This window comes from Giraffa tippelskirchi, chromosome 1, assembly GCF_054371585.1.
Source record: "Giraffa tippelskirchi isolate mGirTip1 chromosome 1, T2T-mGirTip1v1.2.pri, whole genome shotgun sequence".
NCBI classification, from domain to species: domain Eukaryota; kingdom Metazoa; phylum Chordata; class Mammalia; order Artiodactyla; family Giraffidae; genus Giraffa; species Giraffa tippelskirchi.
The window spans coordinates 18,826,466-18,847,791 of NC_137275.1; the positions used below are offsets into that span (position 1 = coordinate 18,826,466).

Sequence of the window (21,326 nt, forward strand, 5' to 3'; positions counted from 1 at the left end):
ATAAGGTTGTTACGAGGCAGATGTTTGTTGATGCATATCTGAGGTTGTTGATGTTTCTGGGCATAAGAAGGTGCATCTGTATTCCAGGAGATCTCTTTTGTTTTCTTTCTAACATCCTATCAGTTCAGTGCACATCCCCACTTTCTTGCTGCTGAGGTCTTCCTGCCCCTGTAGGTGGTCCTATGAGATAGGAGCCAAGCTGATCCCATCCCAGCTTTCTCTTTGGAGTGATCACATTTGGTCCACAAGACACCCTTCAGCCAGGAAACCCCGAAAGAGCATACCAGCTGCCACACACACCTCTACCTTGCTGCCGCAGCCCTTAGTATAGAAAGCATGACTCTAGGACCCATCGTGTGTGCTCTTTGCCAGCTCTACAGTAAGTTCCCTACATACAAACCTTCAAGTTACAGACTTTCAAAGATGTAAATATGCATCTGATTCCAGCAAGGAACCAAAGTCTGGGCCATCAATGTCAGACTGAGTGACGCTGGAGCTTGCCCTTTGTCTCCTATTGCTGACGATCCTTCAGCTCTACCATCTCCCACCACCTCTCCTCCACTCAGTAACTCTCCTTGTCGGTTCACTCGATGCCAGCCCCTGTATGCCAACTGTTGTACTGGACTACTGTACTTTTCAAGGCACTGTACTGTAAGATTCAAAATATTTTATTTATTTTTTGCATTTGTTTATTATGTATTATTTCTGTGAAAAGTATTACAAACCTATTACAGTACAATGCTACATGGCCTACTGTGTCAGTTGGATACCTAGGCTAACTTTGGATTTACGAACAAATTGCATTTATGAATGCGCTCTCGGCATGGAACTTGCATATAAAGCGGACTTACTGAATTTCAAAATTCTCCAAGGGGTCCACATAAACCCACTTCACTGGGCTTGAGATGAAGGAGTCACGGCTCTCTGCCCTCTTTCCTTGGGAATATTCAGCTCACAGCTCATTCACATTTCTTTCTAACTCTTTGCTATTCTTCATCTGAATGGGGCGTTCGGGAATGGTGGAGCCAGGTCTTGATAATTTCCTTTGTGAATTCTGTATAAGGGGTTTGTTTCCCATTCACATGGGTATCTGATATCTATCATATTGGTGCCTCGGGCAAAAGAAATGCAGAAAGAATCCCATTCTGGTATCTTATTCCATAAACCATAGAGAAACAATAGAAGTGTACATTTGGTTATTTCTTGCTGCTGAAACACCCCAAAACTGAGCAGCTTTAAATAAGAACAATGCGTCCTTTCTCCTGCTTCTTGGGTGGCTGGCCTGCTTCTCTGTTGGTCTCACCTGGGCTGGATGGGTAGTCATTACTCACGCTCACACAGCGAACGCTGGGTGCTGACTGCTGGCTGGGTGCCTCGGTTCTCTTTCTCAGGGCCTCTCATTCTCTGTTAGGCTAAACCAGCCTCCTTTCGTGGTGATCCAGGCAATGTTTCAGGGAACCAAAGCAGAAACTATATGGTCTCCTAGGCCCTGGAAATCACACAGCATCACTAACCCTACATTGTGTTGGCCAAAGCAAAATCACAAGGCTAGCCTAAAGACTCTACCTTTAGCATTTCCAGTTTGGGGCTCTCCCTAGTTCACTGTAAAAAACCCGCCTCTGCCAGCTCTGGTTCTAAACTTTTTCCTGAGCAGATGTGGAGTTAGAGGAGGAAGAAAAATGAATTTATATGGGTTTGAGTCGGCTTACATTTGGAAGAATAGAAAGGAAGAGAAAAGATCCAGGAGATGGGAGAAGAAGCAGAGTCACTGTGGCTGACTTTGGGCAAGCAATTTTTGGGGGAAAGGACCACAGGTTGGGGACTGGTAGAACAGGCTAAACTTCCGATCAGGAAGATGAGAGCAGGTCAACATCTCTGTGAATTGGGCACATTCACAGAGAGTGAATTGGACATGACTTAGAGACTAAGTAACAACACCTAGGACCTTCTGGAGCCTATTGTGAAATGGACTTCAGCACAGATTGAGTTCCCCTTGGGGCCTGGCCTGAGTGGACACCATAGGATGCTGTCTTGATACTAGCTCTGTGATGCTCAAACCCTGTTCCTTCCACCTGTCCCCTTGGATGCAACCCCCCCTCCTCCACCTCCACTCCACCCTTTCTCTCCTCTGATCTTGTGCTCACAGTGGGAAGTGAACATCAACAAAGAGGGGTGCAGAGTGCTAGCAGCAGAACTTCGTCTTCAGGTAGGGTTTCAGGACCAGGTGAGCGGGAGATGCAAGGTGATGATTAAGTCCATTGCTCTGCTCTACTGTGGGCTGCCGATTCAAGGCTCAGAGTTTATCATTTAAAAAAGAAAATGTCTAAAGCCTTTAGAAATGGTTTGGACTTCCCCAGCGGCTCAGAGGGTAAAGAATCTGCCTGAAATGCAGGAGACACAAGAGATGTAGGTTCGATCTCTGGTTTGAGAAGTTTCCCTAGAGGAGGAAATGGCAGCCCACTCCAGTATTCTTGCCTGAAAAATCCCATGGACAGAGGAGCCTAGCAAGCTACAATCCAAAGGGTTGCAAAGAGTTGGATACGACTGAGCGAATAAGTACCTCTGACCTCAAGAAATGGTTTTAAAATGGTCTTTTAAAAAATATGTGAATACTTTAAGTGTGTTTATCTAGAGTGTAAGTTGAAAGGGCCTACGCTCCCCATCAGATGCCCGCATGAGAAAGGGAGCCGAGGCGGGAGACCTTGGAAGGGCAGGTTGCCTTGCTGAAAAATGAACTGCCTGGGGCTTGTTTTCAGCCTGCAAAGGTGAGCAGGCTCAGAGGACAGACTGTTGAAGCTGATAAGCACAGCTTAGGGGAAAGCTTAGAATCTTTACTTGCCTGATATTTTAAACCAGCACACACAAAATCTATAAAAGAATTTTTCACTTTCAGAGAATAGATGTATACCTGCCTTGGAGAGAATATTTCATTTTTTTTTTTAAAGCGTTTTGTAAATTGTGGCTTTTTGTTATCAACAAGGCTGAGCACAAGACTTTCCAGCTGCCCACCTCCACCATCTGCTCCTGTTGGGCTCAGTCGTGTCTGACCCTTTGCGACCACATGCACTGTAGCCCGCCAGGCTCCCCTGTCCATGGGATTTTTCAGGCAAGAATACTGGAGTGAGTTGCCATTCCTTTCCCCAGGGGATCTTCCCGGCCCAGGAATCAAACCCGCGTCTCCTGCATTGCAGGTGGATTCTTTACCGCGGAGCCACTGGGGAGGCCTTCCACCATCTGACTCCCACCTAAATGATTCTGTAATCTGTTTGTCCCCTTTGAAACCTTTGCCCGTCTGATTTCCAAGCACGTTTCTTTCATCGGAACACAGGGCAGTTTAGAGGTGGGGGGGGAGGGGGATGAGCTGAGGGCGAGTCTGAACCACTTTCCCCCTTGCTGTCCTTTCCGACGATCCTCCCAGCTCCCCCACCTCCAAGGCAGGACCAGCAGGCAGTGTGTGACCACGGCCTCACTGCCCAGAGGCTGCCGGTAGGGGGTGCTGTGTCCACACCTCCGGGCACCACCCGTGCGATGACACTCCCAGGCTTCATAAATCGTTAGACATTTAAAGCTGGCGGGGATGTTTCCTTTTGGCCATGAGGAACCTGTGGTCCAGAGAGGGGAGTTCGTGGTGGGAGTAGGGCTGAAATACAAGCCTCTTGACTTCCGTGCTGGGGTCCCCGCCCTCCGTCTTCCTCCTTCACACATTCTCACCCCCAACCCCTCGCGTGATGTCAGGGATCTTGACAGTGTTGAGAGGAAGATGGCTTGCATGTGGAACTATTAGAAAAGAACAGAAGATGGCAAGATGCTTCCCGCGGTTGGCCTGGGAAATCAATCTGGGGCTTTTGCATTTGACCTCACAGGAACAGTCATTTGGAAAGTAGGAGGGATCGCGTTAAAGTGCTTTTTTTTTTTTCTTTTTTCTTTTTTTGTAGTCAAACCTAACAGACTTGTGGAATAAGTTCCAATTGATTACAGATCATCAAAAAGTGACAATACCTTGAGAGGAGATATGTTACAATGTCTGTTCCCAGTTGTTATTACTAATAGTTAGTGGGAGGACTGAGTGACTTCACTTTCACTTTTCACTTTCATGCACTGGAGAAGGAAATGGCAACCCACTCCAGTGTTCTTGCCTGGAGAATCCCAGGAACAGCGGAGCCTGGTGGGCTGCCGTCTATGGGGTCACACAGAGTCGGACATGACTGGAGCGACTAAGCAGCAGCAGTGGGTGATATTGACTAAGTTTATAAATTTCACTTTGTCTCATCTGGAAAATGGGTAAGATAATGTTGGTGAAGATTCAATGAGATAGGCATATAACTGCTCGTCTCAGCTATGGCTTATTCTAGGCACTCACTAATTGTTGTTGTGCCAACAACAACAGCAGCATCAATAATAATAACATTTGGCATCTGTAACTTGGACCCTCATTGTGTCTAATGCAGTGGAGAAATGCCCCTGCCGCCCACCAGTTGGGTAGACAGCTCTCCAGAGTAGCTTCTCTGTCATCTCCCTGGGGCATCTCCACAGACCAAAGTGGCCGGGAGTTGGCGAGGGTGAGGGAGTGGGTGTGCAGGGGTGGAAGTGATGAGTGGGTGGCCTTAGAGTGACATTTATAAGTCAGAAAGAACTGAGTGAGAAAGTGTGCTGGAGTGCAGTCTTCCGCAACTGAGGATCCTCATATAGGCAAGGGGAAAAAAAGCCAAGAAATGAACAACAGTGACTTTCTAAAAAAAAAAAGAAACCTTTTGGCCGTTTTTATCAAGTAACTTGATAAACGTTTAGCATTTCTTGTACAGACAGAGGAGCTTGGCGTAGTCCGTGGGGTCATAAGAGTTGGACACTACCTAGTGATTAAACTATACAGTTCTTAGTTTTTTGTTGTTCTTGTTTTACCATCTTGAGTGATGCCCACAAAAGGGAGATACATTTCTAGATAGTGGGTATTCTTTGAGCTAATTAAATTGACCTTATGTCCATTCGATAACGTGTTCCAAATGCTTAAATTAAAAAATTTAATAATTGAGATATAATTAACATAAAACATTGTATTAGTTTTAGGTATACAGCATAATGATTTGATATGTATTCTCTGAGTTCCCAATTGCTCAGTCGTGTCTGACTGTTTGCGACCACACGGACTGTAGCCCTGCCAGCCTCCTCTGTCCATGGAATTTTCCAGACTGGAAAATTATTGGAATTATTCAGTATTCCAAGAATACTGGAGTAGGTTGCCATTTCCTCCTTCAGGGAATCTTCCTGACCCAGGGATGGAACCCGCATCTCTTGCATCTCTGGCATTGGCAGGCGGATTCTTTACAACTGCGTCAATGATTTGATGTACATAGAGCGAAAGGATCATCACAGGAAGTCTAGTTAACACCCATCACCTCACGTAGTTACAGTTTTGTTTTCTTGGGATGAGAACTTCTACTCTGTTAGCAACTTTCAAAGATGTGTAAGATAGTATTATTAACCGTTTACTACCGTAACTCTCAAATACGTTCTGTTTTAGTTTGTTTCATTTCATCCTGTCCATGACCATGTTTTCCTGTCCAGCCTTCCTACTACTAGAGATGACATCTTAACTTTGGTTCCATCTTCTCTTTTCCGAGTCTAACCCAGTAGGTGTAGAATGCGTGGAGACGACAGTATGTAAATGCTACCTCGGCGGAAAGGCACAGTTATTAGTCAGGGATGGCCAGAAAGGCAAGCATGAAAATAGCACCTTTGATTTCTTTTTTTCCAGTAGCACATGATACAACACTGAATAATTGCTGGCTATATTTGACAAATCGGGAATACAGTTCATTAGGGAGCTAGGGGACTCAGAAAGCAGGCTGCCTTCAGGAAAATTTATGAGGGGATTACTGTGTGCAGCCACCAGTAAATAGGGTGCTGGGAATCTGAGCTGAATTGATGATCTTCCGCCTGAGTGGGACCTGTGTCCACCGAGCAAAAGTTTCTTGAGTCAAAGTGACTTAGGGGAGAAATTGTGATTAAAAAAAAGAAAGGATGAAGAAAAAGGAACATTCAGAATCTCTGGGGAATGGAACCACATCCGTAAGAGCAATATTATTTCTACTACTTTCATAGTCAAGAAAATCAGAAGGCATGATTCACACAAGAAAACAAATCCTTGCAAAAGGATGCAGCCTCCCTAGTAATCGTGGGAACTTAAAGCACAAAATTATGCTTCATACCAGCGAAGCTAGTAAAAGTACATTATAATTACAAAATCAAAATCTGGCAAGGCTTTGGAGAAAGCTACATTCTCATGCTGACATCAATTAGTACAATATTTCTGGAAAGCAACATGGCAAAGTGTAGTGAGCCATGGATGATCACATCCTTTGGCCTGGTAAACATGTGTTATATCCTGGAGAAATAACTCACAAGAAGAAAAAATAAGGGGAAAAAACACAAAGAAAGAAAAACCAATACCCAAAATTTTTAAATAAAAACAAACTATTGTATAAAAATGAAATTTAATATTAGTATTAAGGATAGTAAGTCTGTCTATTATGAAAGCAAATAGAAAAGATATAAAATAATGCTAAGTGAAAAACGTGCTGTATGCTTAGTCATTCAGTTGTGTCCGACTCTTTGCGACTCCATGAACTGTACCCCACTTTGTACTCCATGGACAGGCTCCTATCTCCATGTGATTCTTCAGGCAAGAACACTGGAGTGAGTTGCCATTTTCTTCTCCAGGGGATCCTCCTGACCCACGGATGGAACACTGGGTCTCCTGCCTTGGAAGCAAATTCTTTACCATCTGAGCCATTAGGGAAGCCCAAATGAAAAACAGCTTGAGCTCAAACTTTTTGAATATTGACTATAGATATGTAAAAAAAAGTTCCCCAACAACAATAAGCTAAGAAGAGATAATTTGGTTTTGTTATATGCAGGGTGAGAAGTGAATTTGAATCTCTGTTGCTTTGGTGTTTGTGTTTCGTCTCTCATTACAAAATTGGTTAAAAATATGGTTTTATAGGCTGCACTGTATATTGTAATTTATCAAGGACAGAAAAAAGGTAAATCCTTCCCTCTCCGTCCTGTGGTTTTTGACAGCTGCACAGATTGTAAACACAAACTGGAATCACACCAAAACGGCATCCCTTGTTGTTCAGTCACTCAGTCGTGTCCAACTCTTTGCAACCCCATGGACTGTAGCACGCCAGGCTCCTTTGTCCTCCACTGTCTCCTGCAGTTTGCTCAAATTCATGTTCATCGAGTTGGTGATGATATCCAACCATCTCATCCTCTGCCGCCTCCTTCTCCTTTTGCCTTCAATCTTTCCAGCATCATGGTCTTTTCCAGTGGCATTCCCTGCTGATTGTACAGACAGGGGACATGTGATTAGCAAGAGCCTGGAGTGGTTGCAGGAGAAAATCAGGTCGGGTTAACTATCCAGTTGGCTCATCTGATGCCAGAGCTTTACCTGCTTGGATCTTGTGCTTGGATTGGGGGTTTCTGGAGGCAAAGCGTGGACTCCTTTCTCCCCTTGTAAGAATCTCCCCCTAAGTTAAGCTAATCTCACATTTCCTGTTCACAGGCCTCTTTTTCCTTCTGGTCTGATCCTTCTTGTCCCTCAAACTTGGCATCCTCTTATTTTTCCTCGCATCCACCTCTGACAGCAACAGTAATCCTTGTAAAATACAGTCACACATTTCCTCAAAGTCGCAAGATGCTCTGAAGGTTGAGATAGAGACATCATTTTATTCAACAGAGGCCGTTTTTCTTTTCGTCCTTACACATGGGTAAGCAGGCTTTACATTTCATCGGTTTGTCTCACATTTGCCTCTTTGCAGCAGCAGAGATGCCCGAATCTGTGTGCTTGGACGCAGAAATCTGCTTGCATCAGGCAGTTCTCAGAAACGGAGGCTGGCGGGTCTGTTCAACACCATCTGCTTTCACAGGAAGATTAAATACACGTGTGAGACCCAGGATGGATGCACCCTCACATGTGCACAAGATGCTTCATTAGCGTGTGCTTCGCAAGCAGATGAGAGAATCAGCAGGGCCTTCCATGAGTTTTTACCAGAGAAATTGTTAGAGGGTTTCCAAATTCTTTCTTCCCTCTGTTCCTTGTCTCATGTTTTTCTTCCTTTTTCTTTCCTCCCCTAATTAGAGGCCTTTGAGATAATAAGCTAACACTTACTAAGTATATGCTCTGCATCAGGCATGCTGACACATATTAACCCATTTTAGCTTCACAAAATATGAGGATAACCCAATTTGTCTTCCTTATGAGGTAGATGGGAACAGTTAGTATCACTGTTCATTTATTTATTTATTTTTATTTCATTTATATATATATATGTTTAATCGATAAATGGTTAATTTACAATGCTGTGTCAGTTTCTGGTGTACAGCAAAGTGATTCATATATATGTATGAATATATATACATATTTGTTTTCAGATTCTTTTCCATTATAGATTATTATAAGATGCTAAATATAGTTCCCTGTGCTGTACAGTAGGACCTTGTTATCTGAATATTTTCTGTATAGTAGTGTGTATCTGCTAATCACAGAATCTTAATTTACTGACAGGTCCTCCCAAGCCCTGCTATCCCCTTTGGTAACCATAAGTTTTCTATGCCTGTGAGTCTGTTTCTATTTTAAATGAGTTCATTTGTATCATAGGTGACTTCACAGGTGGCTCAGATGGTAAAGAATCTGCCTGCAATTCAGGAGACCTGGTTTGATCCCTGAGTTGGGAAGATCCCCTGGAGAAGGGAATGGCTACCTGCTCCAGTATTCTTGCCTGGAGAATTCCAGGGACAAGGGAGCCTAGAGGGCTATAGTTCATGAGATCACGAAGAGTTGGACATGACTGAATGAGTAACACACATTTGTATCATATTTGAGATTCTACATACAAGTGATATCACATGATACTTGCCTTTCTCTGACTTCACTTAATATGATAATCTCTAGGCCCATTCATGCTACTGCAAATGGCATTATTTCCTTCTTTTTATGGCTGAGTAATATTCCATTGTGTATATATACCACATCTTTTTTATCCGTTCATATGTACCACATATTCATCATCTGTTCTTTAGGTTGTTTCCATGTCTTGGCTATTGTGAATAATATCGCTATGAACAAAGGGATATATATATATATATATCTTTCTGAGTTTTCTCTCTATATATGCCTATTATTGGGATTTCAGGATCATATGACAACTCTGATGTTTTGAGTAACCTCTATACTGTTTTCCATGTGGTGCCAGTGGTAAAGAACCTGCATGCCAGTGCAGGAGACTTAAGAGATTCAGGCTCAATTCCTGGGTCAAAAAGATCCCCTGGAGAAGGGCATGGCAACCCACTCCAGTGTTCATGCCTGGAGAATCCCATGGACAGAGGAACCTAGTGGGCTCTAGTCCACAGGGTTGCAAGAAGTTGGACATGACTGAAGTGACTTAGCACACATGCACACACACTGGTCTCCATAGTGGCTGCACCAGTTTATACCCCACCAACAGCATTTCTCCACACCTCCTCCAACATTGGTTACTTGTAGATTTTTTACTGATGGCCATTCTGACTGGTTTGAGGTGATACCTCATTGTAGCTTTGATTTGCATTTCTCCAGTAATTAGCAATGTTGAGTATATTTCCACATGCTTATTGGCCAGCTGTATGTACTTCTTTGGAGAAATGCTTACTTAGGTCCTCTGCCCATTTTTTATTTGGGTTGTTTGTTGTATGAGCTATTTGTATATTTTGGAAATTAAGCCCTGGCCGATTGCATCATGTGCAAATATTTTCTCCCAGTCCATAGGTTATCTTTTCATGTTCCTTCTGCACAGCAAATGAAACCATAAACGGGTTCCCTTTGCTGTGCAGAAACTTATAAGTTTGACAGAGGTCCCCTTTGTTTAGTTTTGCTTTTATTTCTATTGCCTTGGGAGACGGACCTAAGGAAACGTCACAACAATTTATGTCAGAGAATGTTTTTCCTATGCTCTCCTCTAAGAGTTTTATGGTGTCATGTCTTATATTTAAGTCTTTAAGCCATTTTGAGTTTATTTTTGTGTATGGTGTAAGGGTGTGTTCTAACTTCATTGTTTTACATGCAGCTGTCCATCTTTCCCAACACCACTTGCTAAAGAGACTGTCTTTTCTCCATTGTATATTCTTGCCTTCTTTGTTGAAGATTAATTGATCATAGATGTGTGGGTTATTTCTGGGCTCTCTTTTCAGTTCCCTTGGTCCATATGTCTGTTTTGGTACCAGTATGATGCTGTTTTGATTATCATAGCTTTGTAGTATTGTCTGAAGTCTGGGAGCATTTGCCTCCAGCTTTGTCCTTTTTTCTCCAGATTGCTTTGGCAGTTCTGGGTCTTTTATGGTTCCATATACATTTTAGGATTATTTCTTCTAGTTCTGTGAAAAAATACTGTAATTTGGTAGAGATGGCATTAAATCCCCTCTGCCCATTTTATAACTGAGGAAATAGGCACCAGAAACCTAAGTGACTTGTCCAAAGTTAAGATGTGGTAGAAGCAAGCTTCAGACCCAAGCAGTTGGCCCTAAGTGCAAGCTTGGAGCCACTAAACTTCACCATCTCATGACAGTGAACCAGCTTACCTCGCCCATGCTCTGGGAAAAATGACCAAAGCCAGAGAGAGGAGTGAGGTAAAGTGGTGTGTGTGTCTGTGTGTGTGTGTGTGTGTGTGTGTGTATGTGTGAGATTGTATGTGTAGAGCTGTTCTGTCATGTAATCTACAATTAAACCAAGTTGCTGAACCTCTCCATTTCTCAGTTTTCACATGGGTAAAACTGCAGGATTTATGAATAGTACTTAACTCCTCTGAGGGTTGTTGTGATGATTAAATATGCTATAAAGTTCTGAGAACCGGGGCTGGTACAGGGCGCCTATGTTTAATCAACGTTAGCCATGATCCTCCTGCCATCATTCATGCCAATGCTTGGGGACCACTGCTCTGCCTCTTTCTCCTAGACTGATGGTGATGAAAATAGCATTTCTAACACATCCCGGGGCTGCTGCTGCCTCTAGTCTGGGATCCACACTTCAAGGACCACTGAGAAAGAGGATCCAGAGCTCTCACTATCCTGGCAGCCCACATTCTGTTTCTTTCCATGAGCTCTATTGGAGTCTTTTCGCTTTCTAGAGTGAGGGGACCCAGGGACTGTGCCCCAGCCTGGAGGGCTGTCAATGACCAGTGATAGATGCCATCTCAGAACCTAGCCAGGGCCTGAGTTTCAGCAGGATCCGATAGGTGGTGAGTTTCAGCCACGAGGAGGCTCACGTCGGTGGGGGCTAGCAAATGTGGAACACAAAATGGGCAGAGAAACACATCTGGAAGAGCAGCTCCATGGATTACAAACTGGATGATTTTAGAAGTAATAGGAGAAGAGAGAAAAGAATTTTCCTCTCCTGAAAAAAAAATGGCCTTTGAGCAAAGATGCAAGCAATGAAGGAAAGTCAGGAGAGGAGGGGAGGGACCCTGATCACAACATTCATAGTTATAATTGTGGGACTTGTAAGAAGCAAAAGTTGGTCTGACCCAGGCAGATGACAACTTGTCTTTTCCAAAGTAAAAGGAGAGATAATATAAATGAGAAAAAAGTGGAAACAGCAGTCATTTTCCTACCTCTGGGGACGAAGGGAAGTGAGGAGTGAGTTGGTCTGTTCGGGGTCCTTACATGATCTGGATTCTATCTAGCTCACTCTCTGTCTTAGTGGGTGGAGAGTGATGGGGTTCCCCTCCCAAGGCTCCAGAAGCTAGAATTCCCCCTTGCATCCTAGAGCCAGGAGAGGCTCTCTGAGGGATGCAGACGAGCTCTGAAAAGAAGGGCTCCACTTCCAGACTGCAGGCACACAGCTGGATGTGGTCTATACTGTAGCTGCTGCAGTGGTGTTGCTTGCTGTGTTCAGGGCTCTCACAGCCCCAAGCCCTGCCCTGGACTGACTCACAGCAACGGCTGTGAGAAAGTTTCTCTGAGTTGGCAGGAGAGAGAGGAAGAGAGCTGATGTCCTCTCTGGGTGGCCTGCTCTGCCCTTACTCGCCCTTACAGACTCCCCAGAGCTGTCCTAGAAGGCTGGGTATGTGCCAGGCCTAGGCCCAGCAGTGGCAATCTGCACCTTGGATTCCTGATGAAGGCAAAATAATTGCCAGTCCCAGCTACAATCGGCTGACTACCAGGAGAAGGCACTGAGCAGAATCTGCTGTACCCTCCACACTCCCATATCCTCAGCTTTCTGCTCTGGAGGATGGCAGACTTGGCTGGTCCTCTGCACATCAGTCCTCAATTCTCACTGAGTTGAGAATGAAAATGAAATGAAAACAACTGAAAAGCGCTAAAGTACCTAAAAGTCCATCAACAGATGAATGGATAAAGAAGATGAGGAATATAAATACAATGGACTATTACTCAGCCATAAAAAAGAGTGAAATAATGCCATTTGCAACAACATGGTTGGACCTAGAGATTATCATACTAGTGAAGTAAGCGAGACAGAGAAGAGCAATTATATGATATTGCTTATATGTGAAATCTAAAAGGAAAAAATGATACAAATGAACTTATTTCTGAAACAGAAATAAAAACTCATTGACACAGAAAACAAACTTTTGGATCCCAAAGGGGTAAGAGGGTGTGGAAGAAGGGACAGATTAGGAGGCTGGGATTAACGTACATATCCACACACTATGTATAAAATTGATAACCATCAAGGACTTACTATATAGTACAGGAAACTGTACTCAATATTATGTATTGACGTATACGGGAAAAGAATCTGAGAAAGAATATATAAATATATATATATAACCGAATTGCTGTGCTGTACACCTGAAATTTACATGATATTATAAACCAACTTCCCAGGTAGTCCTAGTGGTAAAGAACCTGCCTGCCAATGCAGGAGATGCAAGAGACACAGCTTCAATCCCTGGGTTGGGAAGATCTTCTGGAGGAGGGCATGGCAACCCACTCCAGTATTCTTGCCTGGAGAATCCCACGGACAGAGGAGCCTGTGGGCTATAGTCCATGGGGTCACAAAGAGTTGGACACGACTGAGCACAAACACTGATTCACTGATACTTCAATTAAAAAAAAATTTTTTTTTAAAGAAAAGTGCTAAAGCACCCTAGTCAGGTGGAGCATATCAATCTGGTCTTTGATGGGTCTTGTGCTGGGGGTAGGGGGGCCTAGGGGGTTTCTGTACAGACAGGAATCTTGACTTATTTGGAGACTCTCAGCTCTTGACTGGAATCTTCTTTAGAAGAAGCAGTTTTTCAAGACAGTACACGTTTTATATTCAAGAAGATGATGATGTATTTAAAATGCTTCCTCCTAAACATATCCCTTCCACTCCTCCCTCTGCTTCCATTAATTCCGAGAATATCTACTATCCCACTGACAACCTCTTGTCAGCTCAGACCTATGGGATGCAGAGCTGTGTGCCCATACTCTCGCAGGTGGGGTGACGGCTGCTCTCAGAGAGCTTACAGTTGAGCGTATCAAACAAAGTATAAACACAGGAAAAGGTAACTGACTTTGTAAAGGACTCTCAGTAATCCTGGGCTTCCCTGGTGGCTCAGATGGTAAAGTGTCTGCTTGCAATGCGGGAGACCCGGGTTCAATCACTGGGTCAGGAAGATCCCCTGGAGAAGGAAATGGCAACCCACGCCAGTACTCTTGCTTGGAAAATTCCATGGATGGAGGAGCCTGGTAGGCTACAGTCCCTGCGGTCACAAAGAGTCGGACATGACTGAGTGAATTTCTTCTTTCTTTCAGTAATCCTAGGCTTCCCAGGGGGTGCTAGAAGTAAAGAACCCACCTGCCAGTGCAGGAGACATAGGAGACGTTGGTTCGATCCCTGGGTCGGGGAGATCCTCTGGAGAAGGAAATGGCAACACACTCCAGTATTCCTGCCTGGAAAACTCCATGGACAGAGGAGCCTGGCAGGCTACAGTCTACGGGACTGCAAAGAATTGGACACGACTGAGCACATGCACACACACACACACACACACACACACACACACAGTAATCCTAATCTGGTGTTCAGCAGCCACCTACCCAATCTCCAGCTCTGGCCCAGGCTCTGTGCTCCCCTGATGGCCCCCGTGGTTCTGTGACCACCTGAGGTGCAGCTTCTTATCTCTACTGGGAAACCTAGCCTTCCCCTCCCAACCCAGACCCATCCTTCTCCCTTCTGAGCAACAATCTACTCATTTTCCACGGGCTTGGAGATCTATGGTGAAGCCACAACTTCTAGCACCGGTTGGGTCCCTTTGAAGATCCTCATACTTGTGCTGAGAAGAACTGGCTTGATTTTATTTTTTATTTATATTTTGATTTTTAGGGCTAAGTGATTTTATTTTTAATTTTTTAAATTAATTAATTAGGCTGCACCAGGTCTTAGTTATGGCACTCGGGATCTTTAGTGCATCATGTGGTTCCCTGTGTGTGTGTGTGCTAAGTCGCTTCAGTTGTGTCCGACTCTTTGCCACCCTATGGACTGTGGCCTGCCAAGCTCTTCTGTCCATGAGATTCTCCAGGCAAGAATACTGGAGTGCGTTGCTATTACCTTCTCCAGGGGAACTTCCCGACCCAAAGATCAAACCCACATCTCTTACGTCTCCTGCATTGGCAGACCAGGGATCAAACCTGGGCCCTCTGCATTGGGAGGGCCAGAGTATTAGCCACAGGACCAGGGCAGTCCCCTTGATTTTTATTTAAAAGACTGTTTTTTGACATGAGATCTAACCTCTGCAAGTGACCTTCCTGGACAATGAGGATGAAATGGTCTTCATTCTGGAAATTGGAGCACCTGCTCTCCTACTGGCTGAAGAAGCATCTTAAAACATAAAACCTGCTGTAAATGGGAACAATAAACAATGATTCTCAATCTTGCCTACACTTTGTAATCATCTGGGGAGCTTTAAAAATACCAGCGTTTGGCCCCACCCCCAGAGGTCTGATTTAACTGGTCTGGGTGCATCTGTGCCTCCAGAGACATTCGAGAACACCCGGGTGACTGGTGTGCCGCCAGGTTGGGAACAGCTGTTCAGACGGCTGCCTGCTGACCCTTTTCAGGCAGGAGGAGACCTTTAATTGGTAACTTGGGGGACACGCAATGCCAGGGAGAAATTGTGAAAACTAAAGCGCCTAAGAATTGATGCTTTTGAACTGTGGTGCTGGAGAAGACTCTTGAGGGTCCCTTGGATAGCAAGATCAAACCAGTCAATCCTAAAGGAAATCAACCTTCAACACTCATTGGAAGGACTGATGCTGAAGTTGAAGTTCCAATACTTTGGCCACCTGATGTGAAGAGCCCACTTCTTGGAAAAGACCCTGGTGCTGGGAAAGATTGAAGGCAGGAGGAGAAGGGGATGAGAGAAGATGAGATGGTTGGATGGCATCACTGACTCAATGGACATGAGTTTGAGCAAGCTCTGGGAGTTGGTGATGGACAGGGAAGCCTGGCATGCTGCAGTCCATGGGGTTGCAAAGAGTCGGACACAACTGAGCAACTGAACAGCAACAACAGAATATGTTACAGGAAAAAAAAGGGACAAGGAGACAAAAACAGGACCTGCATAAGTAAATTCAGAATGATGATTCTTAAATGGCCTAAGCTTTTGGACTAACACAGGTGGCAAATGGTGCAGAGGAGATGAGAGACAGTCTTGCTCACAAAAAAGCTCAAGGCCAAAGAGGAGACACTGACAGCAGCTGGACTTTCCCAGACCAGGGAAAGTCTGGTCTGGGACGCTCCCAGGGGAGCACAAGTTGGTGAGGGATTTACCTGTGGAGTCAGAGCAGTCTTGACTGAGTGTTAGGGGATGTCTAAGGGGGCAGACAGGAAGGATCTTTAGTTCTCAAAACAACCAAAAGGGAACCAAAGCCTAGAGCCGGCCCTGTCCCTGGGAGATGAAAGGAGGGGCATTCACAGAGGCTGGGGGTGCGTGTGAGCTATAACCCCTGACTTGAGGAGCCCTTGGGTGGGGCCTGGACACTCAAAGAGGGTGACGATATGGGACATCCCAGGTGGTCCAGTAATTAAGACTCCATGCTTCCAATGTAGGGGGCTATGGTTCAATTCCTGGTCAGGGAACTAAGATCCTACATGAAAAAAAGCAAAAGTGAAAGTGTTAGTTGCTCAGTCGTGTCTGACTCTTTGCGACTCCATGGACTCCTCCCAGGCTCCTCTGTCCATGGGATTCTCCAGGCAAGGATACTGGAGTGAGTTGCCATGTCCTCCTCCAGGGGATCTTTCCAATCCAGGGATCCAACTGGGTCTCCCACATTGCCAGCAGATTCTTTACTGTCTGAGCCACCAGGGCAGCCCAGATCCCACATACCGCCCCCCCAAGAAAAGATAGGGTGAGATGAGTACCTTTCTTGAGTGTTCAGCCACGGGGCTAGGGTACACACTGCAAGGGTACCACTCTCTGTGATCAGGAAGGCTGGCCTCCCTCCATGGACTATTCCAGAGACAATGCAGAGTGTATGTTCTGCAAGTGGGCAGCACTGGCACGTCCACTGCCTATCACTGTTGCACCCAAATCCCTAGGTCCTGTAGTCAAGCTCAGGTTTCCCGTGAATCCAAGGATAAGGACACGTGAGTTGAGGATCTGATGGATCTTCTGGTGGAGAAGTCTCTCCTCACTTAGATGTGAACTCAGGAGTCTCAGACACAAGATGGAGTTTCCCCTTCTGTATTATTATTATTGTTATTATTATTCCCCTTCTGCCTTAGACATGGGTTAGCCTCCATGATGGATGCCCTTCAGGACTTTGGAAATGTAGAGGAAAAAGAAAAGCTGTCTTGTTTTTCTTGACCAAGCAAGATGGGTTTCTGGCAGCTCCTAAGGAAAAGGACTGGGTGAGGAGGGTTAAGATGTGACAGGACTGTACCAAGAAGCCCAAGCTTCACCCAGCCCAGTGTATTTCAAACAGCACATTGTAACCTAGTAGATGGTATGAAAACTTAGTTTGAATTGTGACCAACATTTAAAAAATAATAAACAGAAAGTATCACTGCATATTGTAAGGATTATTTCGGGGCTTCCCAGGTGGCGCAGTTGGTAAAGAATCCGCCTGCCAATGCAGGAGATACAGGAGACGCAGGTTCAAATCCTGGGTCAAGAATATCCCTGGAGAAGGGAATGATAACCCACTCTGGTATCCTTGCCTGGAGAATTCCATGGGCCGAGGAGACTGATGGGCTACAGTCTGTGGGGTCAGACACGGCTAAGAGTCAGACACAACTAATCAGGCACACAAAGATTGTTTTGTGAAAATTTGATTCAGTTCTGTCTGTGTCTGTGTTCAACATTGCAGTGTGTAACACATTTTACTCCAAGTCTCTATTAAATAAATAAATAAACAGCTGCCTCCTTAAAAGCAGAATAAAAATAACCATTTTTTTCCACTCAGGGTCTGAGTAATTCAAGTTTGCCTGGTTGGGAGAGTTCTATTAGCCTTGCTGTGAAAATTCAGGGTTATTTTTTAGTAACAGACATGCTGGTAGCAGAAAGTAGTTCGCCTGTGCCTCTAAGAGCCTTTGGGAAGGACGCCGTCTCTACTCCTTTGGTTCAGGCCCCCCGGGAGCTTCAGAAGCTCGTCAATCTTTCAGGTGGCTTTTCCTCACTTTTTTTTTTCTGTGACTCATCTTGTCATTTGTATGCTGTTCCCCTTATGTTTGGACCCAAGTCAAATGCCTCTAGAATAGGGCTTTATCTTCACAAGGCATGTCTTAGAATTTTCATGGATGAGCTAAAGCTGTCACAATAACAAATGGGGGGAAAAAAACCCTGCCACCCAAAGCCGTCATTCGTGTTTGCTTGGCGAGACAAAAAGATACCGTGGAGGTACTTTGAGTAGTTGGTGGTGAAATGAAAGGAAAACTGGGATTTGGGTTTTACCTTCGGAAAATTCGTGTTGGCTGACGGGGGAGTGACAGCTGTCTTGGGGTTTGAGTTGAATTCACATTCAAGGTTGTATTTGAAACGTCAAAAGCCTTTGTTCTTTGGCTCCTTCCATCCCGAGAACAGCCTAACGGCATCTACATTGCACATGAAGTGGAAAGGTTTCTGTCTCTTCTAACACTCAGGGAAGTTTTTTTTTTTTCTTAAGCAATACAGCATTACAAGGTCTTGACATAGATTACAGGAAAACTTTGGCCTCTTTCTTGTGGAACTATTCTGACTTAGTTTTTCTTTTTTGTTAAAACAGACCTTTGAGGAACCTCTCTTGAGGGGGAAGTGTGGGAGGTGGGGTGAATTGGGAGATTGGGATTGACATATATACACTGTAAGTGTTAGTGGGTTAGTTGTGTCCGAATCTTTGTGACCACAGTGACTGTAGCCCTCCAGGCTCCTCTGTCCATGGAATTTTCCAGCAAGAATACTGGAGTGGGTTGCCATGCCTTCCTCCAGGGGATCTTCCCAACTCAGGGATCAAACCCAGGTCTCCTGCATTGCAGGCGGATTCTTTACCATCTGAGCCACCAGGGAAGCCACTACTGTGTATAAAATAGATGACAATCTATTCGAGATTGAGAACCTTCTGCATAACACAGGGAACTCTATTCAGTGCTCTGCGGTGACCCAGATGGGATGGAAATTCAAGGAAGAGGCAATATATGGATCCGTATAGGTGATTCACTTTACTGTACAGCAGAAACTAACACAACACTGTAAAGCAACTATACTCCAATAAAAAAAGAAAAAGAAACTCCTCCTGAATTCTTCCTGATTATTATCCTAAATATGAAGTGTACCATCTGAAAGGTAGATAGAATGTGTGTCCACTTTTCTCTGCCTGGGAGAGAGTGAACTGCCCTCTTAGTTACCCTTGTTGTGCTCATTAGAAGAAAATGCATGTACAGTTTCTCTCAGAGGCAGTACAGCCCAGCACCACCTAGAGGACAGGCTCTGGGGCCAAGATGTCTAGGTTTTTACCTTTCTGCTGCTGCTGGCTGCTCCCACCACTCACAGTCAGAGTAATAACAGCAATTCAGAGGCTATTTATCACCTGTCTACTGTGTGTCAGCTACTGGGCATCCCTCGTCTTTAATCCTGAAAACAATCCTTCCTGATTTGTTTTATTCTCCCCATTTTACAGATGAGGAAACTGAGACTCAGAAAGGATCAGAGGAAGCAGAAACATAGCCACCTGTACATCTTTTTACAATATTTCTTGTTATCTGAATTTGCATTTCCGACTTATCTTAGAACCTGCTTAATTATGACCAGGAAAGTGTGGTAGTCGCTCAGTCACGTCTGACTCTTTGTGACCCCATGGACTGTAGCCCGCCAGGCCCCCCTGTCCATGGGATTCTCCAGGCAAGAATACTGGAGTGGGTTGCCATGCCCTCCTCCAGGGGAATATTCCTGACCCAGGGATCGAACCAGGATCTCCCACATTGCAGGAGGATTCTTTAAGTATGAATATATTTAATTTCTTGAATATCATTAAGCCAGCACAAAGCAAGGTTTAATCCATATTCCCACATGCTGGCCCTCTGTGTTCAACTGGTTGGTAGGTTAATGTGTGAAGCAAAAGAAGAAAGGTGACATTTAGTGTCTGTGTATTGGCTCTCAGTGACATTTGTTTCCTCCAAGCTTTTAATATAAACATTTTCAAACACAGAGAATTTTAAAGAATAATACAGTAAACACCAGCACATCTGCTACCAAATTCAACAGTTATTAATTTTGCCACACTTGCTTTATCTATAATTTTTTTCACAGTCATTTAAAATCTCTGGGATCTAATACCGGTGATCTGAGTGGAGCCGATGTAATAATAATAGAAATAAAGAAAGAAAGTGAAAGTGAAGTCGCTCAGTCGTGTCCGACTCTTTGTGATCCCATGGACTGTAGTCTACCAGGCTTCTCTGTCCATGGGATTTTCCAGGCAAGATACTGGAGTGGGTTGCCATTTCCTTCTCCAGGGGATCTTCCTGACCCAGGGATCGAACCCAGGTCTCCTGCATTGCAGGCAGATGCTTTATCCTCTGAGCCACCAGTAATAATAATAGAAATAAAATGCACAATAAATGTAATGCGCTTGAATCATCCCCAAACCATCGCCTCCCACCCCCACCGCCCTGGTCCTTGGAAAAATTGTCTTCCCTGAAACCAGTCCCTGGTGCCAAAAATGTTGGGGACCACTACTTTAAAACTAAGTTGCACATGTTGTAGCCTTTTGTTCCTAGATAATTCCACATGCATCCCCTAAAAATAAGAGTATTATCATAACTTAAAAATAATCTATCTCACTTACATTCAAATTTCTCCAGTTATTCTCAAAATAACTTTTTAAATTTATTTTTTGAATCCAGATTTAATTAAGATTATTGCATCCCATTTGACATTTGTTCTCTGTCTTTAGAAAAGGCTCTCAATTTTGACATAGATGTTTTGAAGAGACCGGGACAGGTTTTTTTGTAGAATGTCCCACATTTGGAGTTGTCTGATTGTTTTCTGTTCTCCCTATTTTTTGTATACTAGGCGCTGAGAATACAAGCGTATGGAGATTAAAGTTAAGCCCAGGTGGCAGCAATTCCTCCAGGGTGATGCGATGGGCTTCATATTCATGGTGTCAAAAGCCATCTAGTGTCATATTCTTCCATCATTCCAGATGCTAAATTTCTTGGTTAGGTGCCAGATTCCTCCTTTGGAAACTTTTATTTTCTTCTTCACAATTAGTCAGCAGCCCCAGGGGTGATACTCTGAGACCTTGAGGGTATCCTGCTTTGCATCACTCCTCTGATCTGATGATCTGAGTATCTGTATTAGTTTGCTAGAGCTGCTATAACAAAGAACCATAGACAGTGTGGCTTAAGCAACAGAAGTGTATTGTTCCTCTGTTCTGGGGGCCGGAAGCCTAAAATCAAGATGTTGGCAGAGTTTGTTCCTCCTCAGGGCCCCGAGGGAAGAATCTGTTCCATGCTTCTCTCCTTGGCTTGCAGGGGGCTGTTTCACTTTATTTGTCTTCCCTCTGTGTGTGCTTTTGGGTCCAGATTTCCTCTTCTTATAAGGACACCAGTATACTGGATGAGGGCCTACCCTGTCCTACACATTCCATCTGTAAAGACTCTATGTAAGGTACATTCTGGGCGCATCTGGGAGTTAGGAAGTCAGTACCTCAATTTTGGAAGGACAAAGTTCAACTCATAACAGCATCCATTGATGATTCTTGCCAGAATCCATTACTTCTTGGGGTCTCAGGTTGGGTTCTTTGGGAAACAGATTTTGAGATGCAGATTCAAAATCTGTTTATCAGGGGCTGGTATATCAGGGGCTGGGCTTGGTTAT

General features: G+C 44.4%; 1 protein-coding gene across 1 annotated transcript in view; it reads left to right on the forward strand.

The window, feature by feature from the left end:
* SCD5 (stearoyl-CoA desaturase 5) overlaps window positions 1–21,326 on the forward strand; it is a 169,480-nt gene that overhangs the window by 62,049 nt on the left and 86,105 nt on the right. The window lies entirely within an intron of this gene.